The sequence below is a fragment of the Pangasianodon hypophthalmus genome, chromosome 6, assembly GCF_027358585.1.
Source record: "Pangasianodon hypophthalmus isolate fPanHyp1 chromosome 6, fPanHyp1.pri, whole genome shotgun sequence".
NCBI classification, from domain to species: Eukaryota; Metazoa; Chordata; class Actinopteri; order Siluriformes; family Pangasiidae; genus Pangasianodon; species Pangasianodon hypophthalmus.
Genome location: NC_069715.1, coordinates 20,818,105 through 20,838,982, shown reverse-complemented (window position 1 = coordinate 20,838,982; position 20,878 = coordinate 20,818,105). Strand labels below are relative to the sequence as shown.

Below are 20,878 nucleotides of genomic sequence, written 5' to 3'. Positions count from 1 at the left end.
CAGGCGAGGGTCAGGTGAGGAACAAACAGAGTCTACAAGGCTAAAGCAGAACACGAAAATCAGGAACAAGCAGAAGTCAAGATACCAAAATAGCGAATATGGAAACAAAAGGCTTAGTAAAGACAGGTGGGTAAACACTGAACAAAACTTCCCACAGAACACAGAAACATAAGGGTTTAAATATACAAACTAATCAAGGGACAAATTGAAAACATGGCCGAGTAATCAAGACAAGAGAGATACAACCAGTGACGGGACCAGGGTGGAGACAAGACGTGAATCAAAACAAAAACACACGTGGCAACATAAACAAACGTGACAGTTCAGAAACATGCACTGTAGTGCAAAGGGGAAATACATGGCAGACCCCCACCCCTGCTCCTGCAGCACCTTCAAACGCTCCCCCTGTCGGTCCTGCATCTATGGATAAAGGTTCGCCAGGGTCAGGTGGCAGGGCTGGGACAGGCTCACCGGGGTCGCATGGCGGGGCTAGGACGTGGCAGGCCACGCCGTCTGCCTCGGGCAGCAGCAGGCGTGAGAAGCCACCCTGTCAGCCTCTGGAGGGAGCTCTGAACGAGACGCCACCACATCAACCTCTGGCTGGAGCTTGGCAGGGGACGCCGCCTCGTCAGGCCGCCTCGTTCCATCGGCCTCTGGCTGGAACTCTGCTGAAGACTTTGCTTCGTCCTTCTCCAGCCCTTCTTTCTGTAGTAGCTCATGAATGGCAGAGTGGGTTCAGCTGTCAGGCTGGCCCTCCCCAAAAAATTTTAAAGGTCAGGGTTAAACTTGGCCCACCCATACACCACTCTCAGGAGGCATACACACTCGGCTACACTGCCTAGGCCTAGGTTTCCCGTGGCGACCAGGAGCTCCGCCCAATGGCGGGCTTGGCCGGTGAGCCGGGACAACTAGAACCTCAGAGACTGCTTCTCTTCAGGCTTGGGGTCCTGCAGGCCCTTAAAATAAAATTGGCACTGAAGCAGGAATCCATCTGGTGGGCATTCAGTGCCATCAAAGGGAGCTGGGTGTCCAGGTGAATCCACTGGTGGAATTTTACCAATTCAAATGTCGGCATGGTCATCCCGGGGTAACGCCCCCCCTCGCCTTCCTGCTGCATCCATGTTATCGGCAAAGTATTCTGTCAAGAAAGAGATGCTGAGATGGATGCAGTTTAGGTGTTTTATTAGAGAGGCAGGCAGACAAATCCAAAGACGTCAGGCAAGGTCAAGGTCAATAAACAGGCGAGGGTCAGGCGAGCAGCAAACAGAATACATTGGGCTAACCATGAGAATCGGGAAGCCAGACGACAGCAAACATGGAAACAGAAAGGCTCAGCACGGACAGATGGGTAAACACTGAACAATACTTCGCACAGAACACAGAAACACGAGGGTTTAAATATACAATCTAATCAAGAGACAAACTGAAAACAGGTGTGAGTAATCAAGACACATGAGGGATACAACCAGTGACAGGACCTGGGTGGAAACAAGACATGAATCAAAACAAAAACACATGTGACAAACAGACAGCTTGGAAACATGCGCCGTAGCACGCCTCTGCTCACAGTGCTCAGTGCAAAACCCAACAGAATTCATTATGTTTTCTGTCTTTACTGACATTTATTTATTTATTTATTTATTTAGGAAAAGTAATGTTTGGAAATCTATTTTTTTTTCTTGATTCAATAATGCAGCAGTCATAAACAAAAACATCTAAGACAAAATTTGTATTTAAAAAATAGGGTGCGTAAGAATTTTGCACAGTACTATAAACACATTTCTTAGAATTATATATTGAACATTTGAAACATTTGTTCCTTTAATTCATCCTTTAATGTAGGTTAACACATTGCTAATTGTGTGTATTTCCATGTATAACAGCAATTCAAAAAAAGAAAAAAGGCTGCTGTGGACATGACAGAACTAGTTAATAGGATTATCTACTTCACACACACACACACACACACACATGCATGCTGGGCTCAGACACCATTTGTGAGACCTAAAGATGCATACACACACACACACACACACACACAAACACACACTGAGCAGTATGTCTTTTATCTCCCAAATTGCTCCTTACTGTTCACTAAATAGGCCATTAAAAGCTTTTATACCGTAGTGCCCTTATACTGGTGGCCCCTAAAAATAAAATTTGCCAAATATTACTAAATATTTCTACAATTGTGTGTATCTGGTATCACATGGAGAGAAAAAGGTCCTGATAAGAGCACCTCTAAGAGGAAATATTAACTCTTACTCTTCTCATCAGGTCTGCATGACAAGTTTTAAATGTTTATAAAAGTGGAGCAATGGTAAACATGATTTTTCCAATATGATCCTGATTATGCATTCAACTTGCATTAATACACACTTACAAATTCATAAGGATTCACATGACTTAACTGGTATAAACTATTTCAAAGGTTACGATTGGGTTTTCGGGGTGGGGTTTGAGTTTTTACTTTTGCTTATGACTTCAAGCATATGAAACTGAATGAAATACAATCATATTGCCCATGCTCAGATTCCTAACAGTTGTACTTGAGATCATGCTCTTAAAACCAGTACTTCATGCTAAGCAGTACACCGAGAAGTAAGCATAAAAGGCTAGTGGTGATGTCACATGATTAGCTAAACGAATTTAACTTAAGCTCCACCCCTGTTGTCCTAGGAACACCTGTCCCTTGGGAAATCAGGACATGCCCTCTAAACAGGGTTGGCAGAATGAACAGAATCCTAAGTGAATTACACACATTAGCAACACATACACACACACGCGCACACACAGACACACACACACTTTCTCGTCTTCATATTTTCTCTTAACTCATCAGCAAAACAAATTAAGCATACTGGAATAAAAATCAAGAATTTCATTCAGCATTATTATATATTATTCTACATTATAGTGGGAACTAATTTATCTCTGAAGAGAAAGGCAGAGAGAAAGACAAGGAGAGAGACAGAGAGAGTTTAATGATCTGGTGAGTATATTGTGTTATGGTTAGGGAGTTCAGTAGCTCTACCCAACACACACACACACACACACACACACAGGAGGAAAGAAAGGCACACTCACCCGAGGTAAAAGTCCCGTCTTTCATCCAGGCTGGTAGTTCACGCTGCCGTGCTCTCCCAATTCTCTCTAGCCGTATCTCTCTCTCTGTTTCTCTCTCTCTCTCTTTCTCTCTCTCTCTCTCCTGATTTAAGTGTTTGTATACTTCCTGCAGTGGCTATTGAGATGGAAGAAGCATGTCTGTCTGTGCTTGTGTGTGTGTGTGTGTGTTGCAGGTCTCAGTAAGCTTATCTATCAGTATAGTATTTTTAGTTGTGTGTGTGTGCACGTGTGGATGTAATCCTTCTTGAGAGTGGGTGCTTAGCAGCCGAGAGACACCTGGGAATAAAACACTAATGTCTCGGTTACTTACACACACACACACACACACACACAAAATACATTCTGACCCAATAATATCTGCTGCATTGTATTTTGTAAATAACCTTTTATTTCACAAGCTATTTATTTAGGAAGTAGGGAGCTGAATACCAATGGCCCTTTATTGAACTTATAGTGCAGGGCATAATGTGTTAAATTCCAAGGGCCCTTCATTGGACTTTAACTCATTGGAGTGTCACGTTATTTCCTATCCTATGTAGTACACTTACATAGACAGTAGGGAGCTGACTCCCAAATTCCTCCCTTTTGGATAGGAGCCAAGTCCAATCTAGCCAAGTGACACAGTAAACTTATCTGTCTAAATAGATTATTGACCTGATGTCACCACACACATACACACACACACACACACACACACATACACACACACACACATACACATTGTCTAAGTCGTTTTAGAAGGCTCTTAACTGGAATCTAAGTTGACATACTCTCCACTGGGGAAACACGGACAAATTTAATTTTTTTAAAAATCACACACGCACTGACACACAAACACACACAGAGCAATCACATTTCTACAGTTTCCATGTGATCATAATTGGTTAAATTATATACCATGATGGTGGTTATCACGCACCGTACTGTTATCACGGACACTTCAAAGTACCATCACTATGACTGCTTTTCATCATGCAGGACCCTACAGAGGAAGACAAAAGTCTACAGTGGATATAAAAAGTCTACACACTTCTGTTAAAATTGCAGGGTTTTGATGTAAAAAAAATTTAATTGTTTCTGTAGGATTTTCTTGACATCTTCTTGGTTTCACCCGACTGCTGTAGTCATGGTCCGCAAAAAGCTTACAAAGCATGTACGGGATCTCACTGTCGAAAGGTATCGATCAGGAGACATGTACAAAAGAACTTCCAAGATGTGGAGAAAATGGGTCAGTAAAGTGATATTACCAAGATCAGGATGTCCGTCAAAAAATTGATAAACATAAGACGAAAACATTAGGAAGGTTGCCAAGAGACCTACATCAACATTAAAGGAGCTGCAGAAATATCTGGCAAGTAGTGTTCACTCCCTGCATGCGACATCAATTTCTCATAATTTTCACATGTCTGGGCTATAGGATAGGGTGGCTACAAGGAAGCCCTTTCTCACAAAAAAAACATCTAAGCCTGCCTAAATCACTCCAAACCATGTGACACGAATGTATTATGGTCTGAAGAGACCAAGGTAGAACATTTTATCCATAATTCTAAGAGATATATTTGGTGCAAAAACAAGACAGCTAATCTCCTAAAGAGCACCATACCCATGGTGAAGCATGATGATGGCAGCATCATGCTATGGGGCTGCTTCTCTTCAGCTGGGACTGGGGCTCTAGTCAAGACAGATGGAATCATGGATAGCTCCAAATACCAATCTATTTTTGGCACAAACCTTGTAGGCCTCTGTTACACAGCTGAAGATGAAGAAAAATTTCACCTTCCACGATGTTGATGATCCAAAGCACAAATCCAAGTCAACAAAGTAATGGCTTCAGAAGAAGAAGATTTTGGAATGGCTCAGTCACAGCCCAGATATAAATCCTATCAAAACCTGTGGAATGACTTGAAGAGGGCTGTGCACAGGAGATCATGGAGATCTGGAGCATTTTTGCAAGGAAGAGTGGAATAAAATTGCCAAATCAAGATGTTTTAAGCTGGTAGACTCTTAACCAAAAAGACTGAGTACTTTATTACAAAAAAAGTGCTTTAAAAAAGTATAAGTTTAGGGGCGTTCACCATCCTCTTAAAAAGAAAGGATGGTGAACAAATTTCTATTTATAACTGCTATAACATAATCGATAAAAGGAGCTAACTCGTCTCACAGATATTCCATAACATTAAATCTAACTATAAACAGTTAAAAAGTGTGGTATGTCATCCATTGAAAAATAAAAATTATTATATTATGATAGATTATAAATACATCAATTGATCATTGTTAAAGCCCTGACCAAGTTTGAACTTTTACTTTTTTCACACCTTTCAGGGTTTCACAGTGTAAGTGTTTTATTTAATTTGCTCTTTAGCTTTTTAAAGCTACTGCGCTTAAGCAGCCTATATTTATAGTTTAGCATTTTCATTACAGGATGACAATGAAGAGACTGTGATGGCTGATTCAGAAAGGAAAGAGTTACTTTTTGAACCAAAATTGAACCTCTTGCTAGCTGCCTATCTATTAGTTATGTAGTCCATCTGAAGAACCAAGTAAAAAAAAAGTATGCTCTCCAGACCAATTTAATCTACAAAAGAGGAAATGAGGCTAGTAATGGGAATAATTGAGTTAAGCATAAACTGGTTTTAGCCACTTAGAAATATCTATTGTAGATTGCATCTCTGTGGTAAGGAAATTGAGGGTATTCTTCCTCTGCTTTATGGTATGATATGGCAAAGTGTCTTGTTTCATGCCATGCCATAATAATATCACATGTCCCATGTATGGTGACCCTAAGCCCTACATAGACACTGGGGATGTCTGTAAGCATCCCAACCCTGGGTCTATTCCTGAAGTTGAGCAGGTCCAGCCTTAAGTAAGGGGTTAGACAGATCACAATTTGAAGAAGGTCTTCAACTTGTACTATACTGTGCACACACTAAGGAAGCAGATTATTTTATGTTCAGTTACGTTAAACTAGTCTTTGAGCATTTGTTGCACAATGTGGACTCATTATAAATAAATTATAAATGATATAAAAATTGAGTCAATTTCATGATAAGGGAGCTTGGCCATTTGCTTTCAATGTTAGTAATAGCATGGGTGAGCTCACGCATTAATTATCACCAAGCCCTTTTAATTAAATGGAGAAGACTAGCCTACTGAATGGCACTACACTGTAAAATAAAGCATTTGAACTGAAAGCAATATTACAGTGGATATAAAAGCCTACAAACCCCTGTTAAAATTGCAGGTTTTTGTGTAGTAAAAAAATGAAACATTAATGAAAGATTAATCATGTCAGATCTTTTTCCACCATTGATATAACAACTGAAAAAATTGTGAAGTGAAAGACAAATAGAATGTTTTAGCAAAAAAAATGTTGAGCAAAAAAGATAAAAATAAAACAATAACCTGGTTGCATAAGTGTGCACACCCCTTAACTAATTCTTTGTTAATCACCTTCTGCTTGTAATACAGTACTCAGACCTTTTGGGTAAGAATCTATCAACTTAGTACACCTTGAGTTGACCATTTTATTCCACTCATTTTTGAAAAAATACTCCAGATCTATCACATTGTGAGGGTAGCTCCTGTGCACAGCCCTCTTCAAGTCATTCCACAGGTTTTGATAGGATTTAGATCTGGGCTGTGACTGGGCCATTCCAAAACATTGACTTGAAATTGTGCTTTGGAACATTATCATGCTGGAAGGTTAAACTTTTCTCCATCTTCAACTGTCCAACAGAAGCCTGCAGGTTGTGTGCCAAAATTTATTGGTTTTTGGAGCTATCCATATTTCCCTCTATCTTGACTAAAGCCCCAGCTGAAGAAAAGTGGCCATCATCTGTCAGGGATTGGTCGTGGAGGTGGATGCAAGTGCAGATATAGTTTATCTTATACAATAATTAGGAATAGCGAGGCAATGTAACAGCTAGAACATAACATGAGTAGGAGACACTGACACCCCAAACCATGTGGTGTGACACCATTATGCTTCACCATGGGTATGGTGTTCTTTGGGCGAAAAAATGTCTTGTTTTTATGACAAACATATCTTTTGGAATCATGCACAAAAAATCCTACCTTGGTCCCATCAGACCATAACACATTTTGCCACATAGTTTAGGTGATTTAGATGGGCTTGGATGTCTTTACCCATGAGAAACGGCTTTGGTTAGCAATCCTACCCCATAACCCAGACATGTGAAGAATGCAAGAGACTGTTGTCACATGCAGGTAGTGACCAGTACTTGCCAGATATTCCTGCAGCTCTTTTTTTAATGTTGCTGTAGGTCTCTTGTAGGTCTTTAACAGGGGTGTGTAGACTTTTTATATCCATTGTATATAATTACCTACACATTAATGCAATGGAAAGATTTCCCCTTCACATCCAGTACATTTGCAAACAGCAAGCCATATTTTGCATAGTCCAACAGTTGAGGGCACTAAGAAACAGCATAGTTTGGGACATGATATAAAATGATAGCATATTTAACTGGATCTAATAGATGCAAAGCTGATACTAAAGGCCACAACCTTTTTAACAACTGTTAAGACACTTCTCTTCCATTGTTGCAACCTCATTTCCATCTAATAGCCACCTCTCCTCACTGGCCTTAAACACCACAACAGACATGATATGCTTCACTCTAACATCTTCTCTTGACACCATCTGCTGAAAACTTCCAGGCGAGTCTGCACGTCATCCTCTAGTCGTTGGCTCTCGAAAGCTGTTTGTAACAACCGGACTAAGCTCAGGGCAGCTGAAAGGAAATGGCGTAAATCAAACGATCCGTCTGACCTAACCAATTACCAAACTCTTCTCTCCTCTTTTTCTCACAGTATTTCTACCGCTAAAGCTGCATACTACCAGGAGAAGATTGGCAGTTCTACTAACACCCGTACTCTCTTCACAACTTTTCCTCTCTTCTCTGTCCCCCTCCACCCCCTTCCCCTACATCTCTGACTGCAGATGACTTCGCCACTTTCTTTTCCAACAAGGTTACATCAATCAGGAACCAATTCTCCACCCCAGACACCCATAGAAAGGCTCATCCTACATGCAACTCTCAACTGTCCTCCTTCTCCCTTCACTCGGAGACTGATGTCTCCAAGCTCCTCCTCTCTAGCCATCCTACAACCTGTCCTCTAGACTTTATCCCTTCTCACCTTCTTCAGGCCATCTCTCCCACACTACTACCTGCACTCTCACACATCTTTAACACATTCCTCTCCACTGGCACCTTCCCTACCTCATTTAAGTAGGACTGGGTTACCCCGCTGCTTAAAAAACCAACACTTAACCCTGCTGCTGTTGACATCTACAGACCTGTCTCCCGCCTCTGTTTCCTGTCCAAAACCCTTGAAAGATCTGTTTTCAATCAACTCTCCACTTTTCTCACACAGAAAGACCCCCTGGACACCAAGCAGTCTGGCTTCAAAAGCAGCCAATCTACAGAGACTGCTCTGCTGTCTGTCACTGAAGCCTTACAACTAGCAAGATCAACCTCGAGATCATCTGTCCTGATCTTACTTGACCTCTCTGCTGCCTTTGACACTGTGAATCATCAGATCCTCCTGTCAACTCTCTCCGGTATAAGCATCACAGGAACGGCTCTGCACTAGGTGGAATCCTATCTCTCAGGCAGATCCTTCAAGGTGTCATGGAGGGGAAGGGTGTCTGAATCTCAGCAACTCACAAGTGGGGTTCCCCAGGGGTCAGTTCTGGGTCTACTGCTCTATTCTATTTATACTACATCTCTGGGGCCTGTGATTGAGTCTCCTGGCTTCTCATATCACTGCTATGCTGATGACACTCAGCGCTATTTGTCCTTCCAGCCTGAAGATCCATTGATCTCAGCAAGCATCTCTGCCTGCCTGTCTGTCATCTCGGACTGGATGAGAGAATGCCACATTAAGCTCAACTTGGCAAAAATGGAGCTTCTTGTCATCCCCGCCTGCCCCTCAATCAACCACAACTTCACTGTACAGCGAGGCTCAACTAAACACAAACCAACCTTGGGGTGTCTTTCAATGACCACTTGAACTTTACAGATGACATTTCAACAACTGCATGGTCCTGTAGGTTCATCCTGTATAACATCAAGAAAATCAGACCCTCACTAATCATGCCACACAGCTACTTGTCCAGGATGTTGTTATCCCAAAACTGGGCTACTGCAATGCACTACTCCCAGGCCTCCCAGCCAGCTCCCTCAATCCCCTTCAGATGATATAGAATGCAGCAGCATGCCTTGTCTTCAACCAGCCCAAAAGGACCCACGTCACACCCCTCTTCGTCTCTCTCCACTGGCTTCCTGTAGCAGCCCGCATCAAATTCAAGGCCTTGATGCTCACATACAAGACCTTATCTGGAACTGCACCCCCCCTACCTCAACAGTCTCCTTGAGGTTTATGTTCCCTCCCTCAACCTGCAATCAGTCAACAACCGATGCCTGGTAGTGCCTACTCAGCGAGGTATGAGGTCCCTTTCGAGAACCTTCAAAGTGACTGTCCCTCAGTGGTGGAATGAACTTCCAACCTCAATCTGGACAGCAGAATCCATCACTATCTTCAATAAATGGCTAAAGACCCACCTCTTCTGTGAAGACTTTACTGTCCCCTAATTTGACCCCACTCAAAAAAAAAATGCTTTTGCGCTGGCTCTTACACCTCTACTCTTTGCACTTTGCTCCTCTAGCACTCAATTAAAAATCTTCTCTGACAGCACTACTTGTATTGTTCTCTGCTTAATATATCACTTTGCTTTTATTGTCTCATTTGTAAGTCGCTTGGGATAAAAGCATCTGCTAAATGAATAAATGTAAATGTAAATGTAAGTGCACGGTAAGCTGATGCTCTGATCTCAGGTTCTGGAATGGAACAGATATCTGTGTTAGCAGATAGGTGTTAGGGGTTATTAGCTAAATGCGCTTTCTGAAATTCCTCCCTGAGCCACAGCAGCCATTACTCATCCTCAGTCATCTAATTCAGTCCCATGTTTAACCATGCCCCCTTCTGCTACTACATTTCATCGGATGTTATTTGAATATGATTCTATGTGGTTTGTCTCTTTTCAAACTATCTATTACTTCAACTATCTGCATCTTAAATTCATATGAAGGACATCTAAGCTGCAATGTTACAAGCAACCCCCTCCTCCCCACTCCCAGTGTCAAATCGTTTAGAATTATAGTGCACTACAAGATGATAGCACACATAACACGCGATGGTTACACAAACGCAGTGAGTGACAGCTCATTTAGCTGGTTAGCAGGAAGGTGAAGAGGGTGATGGGAAAGGTTGCGTCCTAAAGTAAAAGAGACAAACGGCTCCTACGCTAACGTCTTTAGTCAGATGTGAAATGAACAGCCTGACCCAACCACACACACACACACACACAAAAACACACACAGTGTTAGACTGTCATCAGTAAGCTGTTGTTCATTTATTTTTCCTCCTGACCTCCTTCATTCATTCATACAAAAATAAAATAGAACTTTCTTCATCGTTTCTCTTCCTCACTGTCTCTCACACAACATAAAACACTACACACACACACACACACACACAGATAGAGATAAACAAAAACACAGACAGACAGACTGATAAATAGACCTACTCTCACTACATATTACACTACAATGCCTGTGCAGTAAGGAACCACTGGTAATTAATAATAATAATAATAAAAATAATAACAACAACAACAACAACAACATTGGCAGTAGTAGTAGAAGCAATAGCAGTAGTAATGAGTTGTAGTAGTAGTAGTTGGTCTTTAAATATAGCATAAGACCTACACCCATGCATTCAAGCCACAAGTTAATTACTGGATGATGAAGCTAGAATTGAGTTAGAAAGATTAACAGATGTACTGCCAGCCTGCTGAATTATAGTTTAAGCCACACACATACACACACACACAGACACACACATTTGTGTCTCCTTTTGTCTTCCTGACCTTGGCAGATGGCCCTGAGGGAGCTGAACTACATAATTAACACTATTTGAATGTAACACGACTCGACCTCACATCACAGAACATCAGAAACTCCATCCGTCTCCACCCGAGTGCATGTTTGCTCTGTTTATTTCTCTTCTCTTCAGGTCAAAGTGGTCCATTTCTTAAAAAAGAGAATAATAATAAAAAAAGACGTTTTTTTACATCATGTTGTACACAAATAGAGGCACATTAGAGCAGAGAGTGTTCGTTCTGATTTAAAGGGTTTAGAATTTATAACTCTTGTAATGACAGGAACATTGTAGAACATCTGAGATTCACACTGTGTTCTAAATGTGCGTTTCTCTTGTACAGGTGATGTTTGGATTATTTAGTTGGGAGTTGGGAACAAGTTGAAATAAAAGGTGAAGACAGTAACATAAAAGTCTTTATTAATAATATATTGTGTTTCTAAATATGAAACAGAATGGTGGTGTTGTTGTTATTGTTGTTGTTGCTGTTGTTGTTAGTGTCATCTCGTTCCTCCATTTCTTATTTTCACCCTAACCTGCACACACACTTGCCATCGGGAGGAACCTGAAAATGGACTTTCTGGTTCTGGCTTAGAATTATATTGGGTTTTTAAAATAAATTGTGCAATCATATTAGTTCAAAAACTAAAGAGACAAGCTGGGCAATGAGACACCACGCTGCTAAGAAGTGAACCCTAGAGAATGTGCAGGAGATGTTTGCATTATAGGGCTCAAGTTACTTTATTCAACTCAATATATAGATTTAAAACTGACTGCTAAAGAAAAATGAGAAGATGGAGGGGGTGGCATGAAAGAGAGAGAGAAAGAAAGAGAGAGAGAGAAGACGTGAAAGGGAAGGAGAGACATAAAACAGAAAACAGCTAAAGTCACTAATGAATGATTTTATTAGACGAGATGGAGAGATTAAAGAGGACCTAGAAACAGCAATAAAAAGAGATAGATACAGAAAACAGATAAAAGAGAAAAGTAGTAATGTGGGAGGAAAAGAGGACACAGAGAACACAGTGAAACAATTACCAAATAGGGAAAATGAACACAAAAAGATCACAGAGGATGATTAAAGAATATGGTTAGCCATTGGGGACTGAAACAGGGTGAACATGACACACTGAGAGTATTAATACTGAAACACACATCAATCCATATCCACTGGCACACAGAATCAGACTGTGTTGTGGATCATGAGCTCTCTGGCCATGCTAATCAATAAGCGATCGATATCTGAGTAGTGACATGCAAGGAAAGGGTGTGGTTTGTTTCTGAAGGTCAGGTGTAAGTTTTCAGATTGAATGGCAGACCAGACCTGATGAAAGATAATAATATAGTTAAGGAGATGTGCACTTAGGAATACATAGTGCTTTCTGAAAGTCTGACAGTTTTTTTAAATGAAGTGTCCCATTCTTCACTGCAGAACCTTTCAGTTTTGAATGGGGAGTATCTGCACTGCTAGAGATTAGGTCCATTAGATCCAGAGATTAGGTTCAGGCCCTGGCTAAGCAAGGACATTCACAGACTTGTACCAAAGCTGCTCCTCTGTATTCTTGGCTTGGTTTTCTACTTCTGCATTAATGCATATTTGCATCACGATGCAGAGAGGGGGATGTAGACAAGCATGCAAGCATGCAGATAAACAGAGAGGTGCTAGCTCACATCCTGTCAGAGAGCTAACTACATGTTATACATACCTGCAGTGATCAGCATCCACCGATACTGAGGTGAACGCTGATTGGTTGGTGAAGAGGTGTGTCCGGTTGTGTACCCAGAAAGGTTGTTCAATTCAAAGTAATATTGTTCCAAATACATCTCAAGTGTAAACAATAAAATGTTAGATAATAAAGTGTAAACAATCTAATTTGTCCTAATCGCTAATCGCATCCAGTACTTTTCTTCTTCTATAGACATGCTCGTGATCCCCAACCACTTCCTGAAAGTTTAATCTACTAAAAATAACAGCTCGTGTCAGAAACAGATGAAAAACTGCTGTAAAAAAAATAGATGTAAAAATCTCAGGTTAGACATATTCACTTTGTTAATTTCTAAGGTTTAAGTGTCTTTAATAAAAAAATTCTCCTCTATGATAAAACTCTCATGCTGAACAACTAGTACAAATGAACAGCTTGAGTGAGATCAGTTTCCCCTTGTGTTTCTTGTTTGCTTCACATGCAGCAATCACATTATTGTATAATGGATTTATTTACAGAAAACTACAATCAGGATATTGTGTTATAAGCTAATATAAAGTGCGAGGCTTTATACCAGCTGTAGTTCATTATAATGATGACTTTAATCCTGCAGGCTCTCACACTTTAGTTTCTCTTTATTCTAATGGCTCGTTAATAAAGACACAATGTAGATGATATAAACCGTAGCAACTCAATTAAAATACAATCTAAAGCATCCATCATTCTGTGATTGCAGAGCACTTTATACTGCTGAATATAGATGAGTGAAAACAGTTCATAAATGCTGTCAGTGGGAATTCAAATGGTTTATCATTGATAATGCGAGGTTTCTTTTTTCCTCCAGCACATTTCAAAACAATGCTATGCTCATGTTATCTTCTATTTATTATTTCTACACTAAAACATAGAACTCTCCTTTGTTTATGCTTTTTCTCACTCTTTAAATTCTGTAAAATCTGGTGTGGTTCATATGGCACTGCCCCCTAGTGGACATGCTCATATTATGTCCAAGCGTGAAGATTTTACCCTCTGCAAGCATCTGCTTCACCCCAATCTGAGATCGTGTTATTGGGCTTTTTTTTCCCTCAAAGATGCCTCTGTGTTTTGATCCATTCATCAATCTTGACAAACCTCTGAGTTCCTGCTGTTGAAAAACCTCCTCACAGATTGATGCTGCCACCACCAGGCTTCACTGTAGGGATGGAGTTGATCAAATGATGTGCAGTGCTTGGTCTCCTCCTAATTGTTAAGCTTGGCATCTTGGCTTTATCAGAATCTGGCTTCTTATGGCCTGAGTGTCCTTCAGGTGTCTTTTGTGCCTTTTAGGCTTCCATCTGGCCACTGTACCGTTATCTTTCTAACAGGTTCTTCCATTTCCACAATGGACCTCTGTAGTTCCATCAGAGTGACCTTAGAGTTCTTGGTCAACTCTTGAAATAAAGCCTTTCTCCCCTGTTTTTTCTGGTTTGTTTGTACTCCAGCTCTAAGAAGGGTCTCAGTGTTTTCAAAGGTCTTCCATGTAAGAATGAAGCCGCTGTGTTCTTTAGATCTTTTGAAGTTGCAGAATTTTTTCCCTTCCTCAGATCTGTACCGTGACACAATCCTGTCTACAGTGTTTTTTTTTTTTTTTCAGACATACACTGTGAGCTGTGGAGCTTTATATAAAGGTGTGCCTCTCCAAATAATTTCCAGTCAATTGAATGCACCACAGGGGAATTCTGGTCAAGTTGAATCAACAGAATCAACAGAAATGGGATGCACTTAAACTCAATTTCTATTGTCATGCAGAACGTCTAAATACTGTAAATATGTTTCAGTTTTCTGTTTTTAATACATTAAAAAAAACTTTAAAAACCTGTTTATGCTTTTATATCATGGTGGTCTTTTGTGACATGGGGCAAACTAATGCGCATTACACACACTCTAATGCGCATTACACGCGCACACACACACACACAGCACTGTATATGAGTGGACATAGTGCCATTTACTACCACTGTATGATATTGAAACCTTTTCTGGCCACCTTGTGAAAAGTGGAGCCAGAGCATGCACAGTAGATATAGCCAGTCAGACAGTGGGTCCACATCTTGCCTGCCCATATTAGTGATGGACACCATGATGCTAGTTCATGTCAGGAAACACATATGCAAGTATACGTTGCTAATGTAATGTCCCGACTGTAAATATACTGGTAAACAGCAGTCAACATTTACACTCATCTATATCTGACACCTCATACCCATCGAGACACACTTAGAGACACACTTTTATGTGCCACTCGTTTTGTCGGTTGAATTCGTTTAAAAAGGAGTGAATGGCTAACCTTACCAAACTGTAATATATAAGTTAAATATAAAATATATAATATTAAATATTAAAATATAAGTTTAGGTCTTTTCCCATTCACTGATTTAGGAATGGGCGGAGTTAAAAATTCTAATTCAGCCAACTACTAGGGGGCCTCAGAGATGTTTACTTTTGAATCCTTGTTACAACATCCATCCATATACTGTATACAGTCATTGACAAAGACACACACACACACTTATCAAGAAAGATCTGCGCTTGTTTAGCACAAAAACTAATTTAGCACAATGGATAGCATGAAAGGATAAGGGAGAAAATGCAGTAGGCTAGGCTGCACAAAATAAGAATAAAAATAATAACCAAAAAGCCTACAATAAAAATAATTAGAATTTTCCTCTGTTGAAGTAGCCTTACTTCAAAAGCTTGAATGAGTGGTTCTGTCACAATTATCACATAAAATGCAAAGTCTTCAGCAAGTCTAAGTACAATTTATAAGCTTTAAGGATGAAAAGCTTTTCCTCTATTCTGCAACTGTAGTGGCTGCATCAGCAAACTACTACTTACAATGCTCTTATTAATAAAACTATAAATGGAAGTCTTGAATCCATTGAAAACTTAAAATCTTGATTGTCACAAATGAGCATATGTCAGATGTGATGCCTGGCCATGTATGGATACAGTATAGTATAAAGAAAAGAGAGAAAAGCATCAGCTTACCTTACCAGTAAAAACAGATTTTTGTGATGCAAACAGTTTAATCATCAACTCAAATCTAATATTTTGGATGAAGTCTCTTACAATAGGTAGTATAGCCAATGGGTTCAGTCAGTCCTGTCCCATATTGTTCCAGAGAAAAGACATGATCCTTTTAAGTGTACTGAAACACCTTTCTGATTCTGACTTTTTTATGGGAGTTGTGACAGTAATTTGTGTTACTTGAATGTTTCAGAGAAAGTGCTTTGTAGATTGTTCTCATTAAAAATCTTTATCAGAGACAAAGCTGACTATAACCTCTAAAACTCTGTGCTGCTGTATGCCAGCAGCTCACCCTTCAACAAATCACTGGGAATTACTCACTTGTAATGTCAAGCTGTCTTTTGAGGAAGGTGATCATAAAATGCAGAAACAGTTCAGGGTCAATAGGTTCAAAAGACACAAAGTGTCAGGCTTTATCAAAACAGGCTTTTGACTGTTCAGTCATTATGTCACAGTCCTCTGCAGCTACTTTGACATTGTCCAGCCTTGTCCTTTTATGTGTCACTCCAGCATTAGTGACTGGATGAGGTCAGGATGGGTCATCTGTGATCACACTGTCCTTCAGGTTACCTATAGATTGAACTGGAAATTATGAAAATTATCAAGGGACTGTTTAGGCTTCAAAGAATCTGTTGATCATTTTTGAAGAACATTGCATAATAAACATGCACAAGGGCAGAGTGGAAAAAATGACAAAAAGAAAAGGAAGAGCTCATCTTCCAATAGTGTGAACAGGTCATGTGCTTGTTGAATTGAGGTCAAGATGGGTCATCTGTGGTCACCTTGTACCCCTGGGTCTTTCCCCGGAGGCTGATGGGTGATGTGTGTCCACCCCCTCGCCGCAGCATGGCGTGCAGCGTCTGATCACTTTTAGTGTGTCTTTTACTTTCGCTGATTATTCTGAGCGGACTTGTTGCTGCTCATTCCTCTGTTCAGTGGCAGTGCCCTGTGTGGGCCACAGCGCAGGCCTTCAGTGGGACTGTGATCAGATACACCAATGAAATTAAATCACAGCAGCTTTTAATCATTTTGTTTTTATGCGTTTCTTTGGTAAAGCAACCTTGGATGTGAGAAGGGCACTATATATATTAAATACTGTGTATTATTAAATATATTATTATTATTATTATTATTAATTGAGACGCTATCCTAAAATTCATCATTCTCAATTTTTTTCAACACTCTGGTAGGCAGCAAGGACAATGAGGAAGCAGGAACCAGGCTTTGGAAAGAGTGATGAGGGTTTTTTTTTTTTTTACTTTTTTTTTTTTTTTTTAACTGGAATGCTTTTTCAGCATATTGTTTAACAAACTAAACTACGTTAACACAGGTTTTCATTTTTATCAGTCTGTTTACGGTCAAAGTCCCAAATAACATAAACTACCCACAGGTGTAACCACTCACACATTACCTATTCATCCTCTGCAACTCTTCCTCCTATTCACAGCCAGCGTTTGACTGCACCCTATCTGCCACAAAACTGTTACAGAATCTCTTTATAATCAAAAACTATGTTAACAGTACAGCTTTCCATCTTGTTTGCCCTGATGCTGGAATCCTCCTTCAAAGATTTCAAGAAAGGATTTGCAAAAGCTGAGATGTTTCGTGGGTTTTAGAGATGAAAATACCTGCTGCATGATGAGATTTGACTAATGTCCATAGCAGTCCACAAAGTAAACATGAGGGAACATCTGATCTGCAAGCTGAATGATAACCTACTCATTACCTCTGCTCCATCAATATGTTTGTGCGATGAGTTTGTGCTCTAACTTATATGGCTTTAGCTTCTCTGTCAGGAGCTATGCAAGTCCCTCTGTCGTTCCAGCCACTAGGACTAGGATCTTGGCAAAGGAAAGAAATATCTTCACAACTGTCTCTCCAGTAATGTCCCTAAGGACAATTACACACTGGCTAACACATACTACTTCTGTCATCTCATCTGCTTGCACAGCCACAAATGGTACCTTATTTCATCAGCTATTTTCTGTCCATAAACAGGGAGCATACGGTCAAGTAGCTCATTTTGGCTGGTTTTTGACATCTGCTGTACTTGTGTTTAACAAGTGATCAACTAAATGGCTAGCTAAAAAAGAGAACTGATTGACCAAATCAAGAAGGATGCCCCAGTGTAATGATGCAGCAGATTCATCTGACCCATGCAGAACTAGCAAAATTTAATACAGTCTGCTATTCTTGACAGCAAGTGCCTGATCTTTTTAATGAGTTCATTGTGTCTCTGTATGAAGATACGGTGACCTTCATCAACCTGACAGGCAATATTAGCTTTGCCCAACACTGACAGTTTAATGCTATTTCCAATATGACTTGTGCTCCATTTGTGCTTCCTAATTCTATCTAGTTATCTACTTGATTTTTTTTTTAGTTAAGTGTTTCACACCTTATTGCCTTGCTGGGTATAATCTATATAAGGGGGCGAAATCTAGGAGGCGTTTCACTATGTGTAATCACTTCACTGTCACTGCTAGGCTGTGTGAACAGTGTGGGCTAGAAAGAGCCAGACAATCCAATCAATTGCATACCATTCTGTGTATTTATACTGACACCTTTGGTTGTGCTGTTGCACTTGGTTCCACAAAAGTCCAAAAAATCTCAACTAAGCACATAAGCTGATGTGGACTCCATCCCTGACTGTATATAATCTTAGGAGTTCTGAAAACCTTAACAGTGATCACGAATGTTCATGATTGAAGGGGCCCAGAATGCATTACTTAATAGCCATGTCATGGCCTTCTTCTGCATTAGATGGTTAGACAACTATTGGGAAAACAATCAAACCTCCTCCATAGCACTTACATCCATTTGTGTTGATGGTTAATTTACATTTTTAAATTTAACCAAATTTAACACGCTCATCTTTCTACAGGATAAAAGACTTGATGAATGATGGATATTGTTAATTGTAATATGTTGCAGCTCTAAAAAATAATGAGGGTAAAACCCCAGTGATAGTAAACAAGCAGGCTTATCAACGTAAGGAAGTCTGTAGAGCATAAAGACAGTTCAAAATTTTCAAAATTCTGTGTATTTCAGTAGAAACTTTCACACCTTACTCTTAAATATAAGTGTAAAGTTAAGAAATAAATAGCAAAAATCCACAGTGCAACTCTTTCTGAAATTAGCTATAAAACAACTTTGAACCGAGTCTGTACCAATGACTGTGTATGTGAGTGGACATTGTAACAGGGATTCAAAAGTCAAGCCAAAATGTCTCTGAGTCCCTCTAGTGGCTGGCTGCAGTAGATTTTTAACCCCACCCATTCCCATGTTAGTGAATGCAAAAAGCCATACATTTTAAGTTATTTCTCCACAAATTATTTTTAGGAATAGCGTTCTCTTATTTCAGTTCAGTTGACCTTGATATCTCCCCCAATATTAATTCTTAAGATAAATGTTTTATAAGAGTTATTTGATAATAAATGAGAGGATGTGGTTGATGAGGTGATTGATAGTTTTGGGTTGGGCTAGAAATAACAGTTAGGCCTCATGAATGTGCACACACACTTTACAACAAGGACCTGAAGCTCTTACTGAGACTACAGCCCAGAGAATTTAAGCTTTGAGTGTTCTGTAACAAAGCCATGTCTTGTTCTGCTGTAAACGGTTCTAACAGACATTATGTCTAGCAAACTAGTGTGAATGAATGAAGTGATGGCATAAACCAAGACATCTAATGCAAGCTAAATTTTCCAGCAAATTATTGACTTTACAACCTTACCTAACACTCTTTTTTTAAAAAGAGCACTTCTCCATTGAGATGGGTAACATACTGCATGTGTCAAAGCGAGATGGAAATCATGAATAGGTTGTGTTGAGTGTAAATGTTGTCTGCTGTTTACCAGTCAGTCATGACTGAAAGCTTTAAAGTTTTGAGTGTAAATGTTGTCTGCTGTTTACCAGTCAGTCATGACTGAAAGCTTTAAAACCATTTATTGACAATGGAAAATCAATGTATTTGTGAAAATTATACAACTACAATTTATCATTTTGCATATTAATTAATAATGCTGTACTTGCCAATTTTGAGATATCCAGTGCAGCATCTTAAGTTGCACTTCAGGTTATATTTCACAGCGTGTGCTAAACAGGTACTGTGTCCATCACTAATATGGGAGGCAAGAGGCGGACTCCATGACCAACCAGCCGGATCTACTGTACATCTCTCCAAGGTCTCTACTGCACAGACTTTCGCAAGATGGCGACAACCATTTTGACAACAAACGGCTCATGGGATCATCACAGAAAAGGCAAGAAGAAGACCAAATAACAGTACTGTTGCATCAATGTTACCTTTCTAGCAGTGGTTATCTGATGTTATGTAGGTTTGATGGCAAACTAGCTAACATAAGGCTTTTACACTGTGTAAATAAAATGCATGCTAAGCAGTGTGTCAAATAGAAGGTAGTAGTGGTATCAAATAATCAAAATTGTTCTTGGCTGATCAACATAAGCTACATCCTTGTTTACCCAGAAATGCCTGTCATGCTGGGAAAAAAGGATATTACACCCGACTTTATGATTTATGGTTGGGAACCACATATGCTAAATCCTTGTTTATCACACTCATTAGCAAAAGATTTTTAATCTCAACATCAGGCCAGGTGTGATCTCAGAGGCTGAGAATCTGCGCATATGTTTGCATCACACAAAGTTCTGAAGGTGAACAGGACCTTGGGTACTCAAAAACAGATTTATCTTGTGTGTTAAATTATAAAACATGAGCAATGCATTAGTATTTATGAGCAGCTCTGTTTCTTTCATCTGATGGTATAGGCTAGCTGCTCATATGGCTCGGCATCAGTTGTCGGCTGCTGTGATTTATTAACACATTTCAATTCAGACTCTGAAGCACAAGTAATGTTCCAAGGACAAATAATACAAGCATGACTGACTGTGTGTGTGTGTGTGTGTGTGTGTAAAGACGATTGATATTGGATATTGTGTGTATAGAGCAGGATTGAAGTAGACAGGTGGGCTTATGAGTAATGCATGTTTGT

At 39.9% G+C, this 20,878-nt stretch overlaps 1 protein-coding gene across 1 annotated transcript in view; it reads right to left on the bottom strand.

Moving 5' to 3' along the window:
* Positions 1 to 3,282, bottom strand: part of sphkap (SPHK1 interactor, AKAP domain containing) — a 105,778-nt gene extending 102,496 nt beyond the window's left edge. The window contains exon 1 of the mRNA XM_053235010.1: positions 3,088 to 3,282. The gene's annotated coding sequence lies outside the window, so the exon portion shown is untranslated. The remainder of the gene's footprint in view (positions 1 to 3,087) is intronic.
* Positions 3,283 to 20,878: the final 17,596 nt, after the last annotated feature.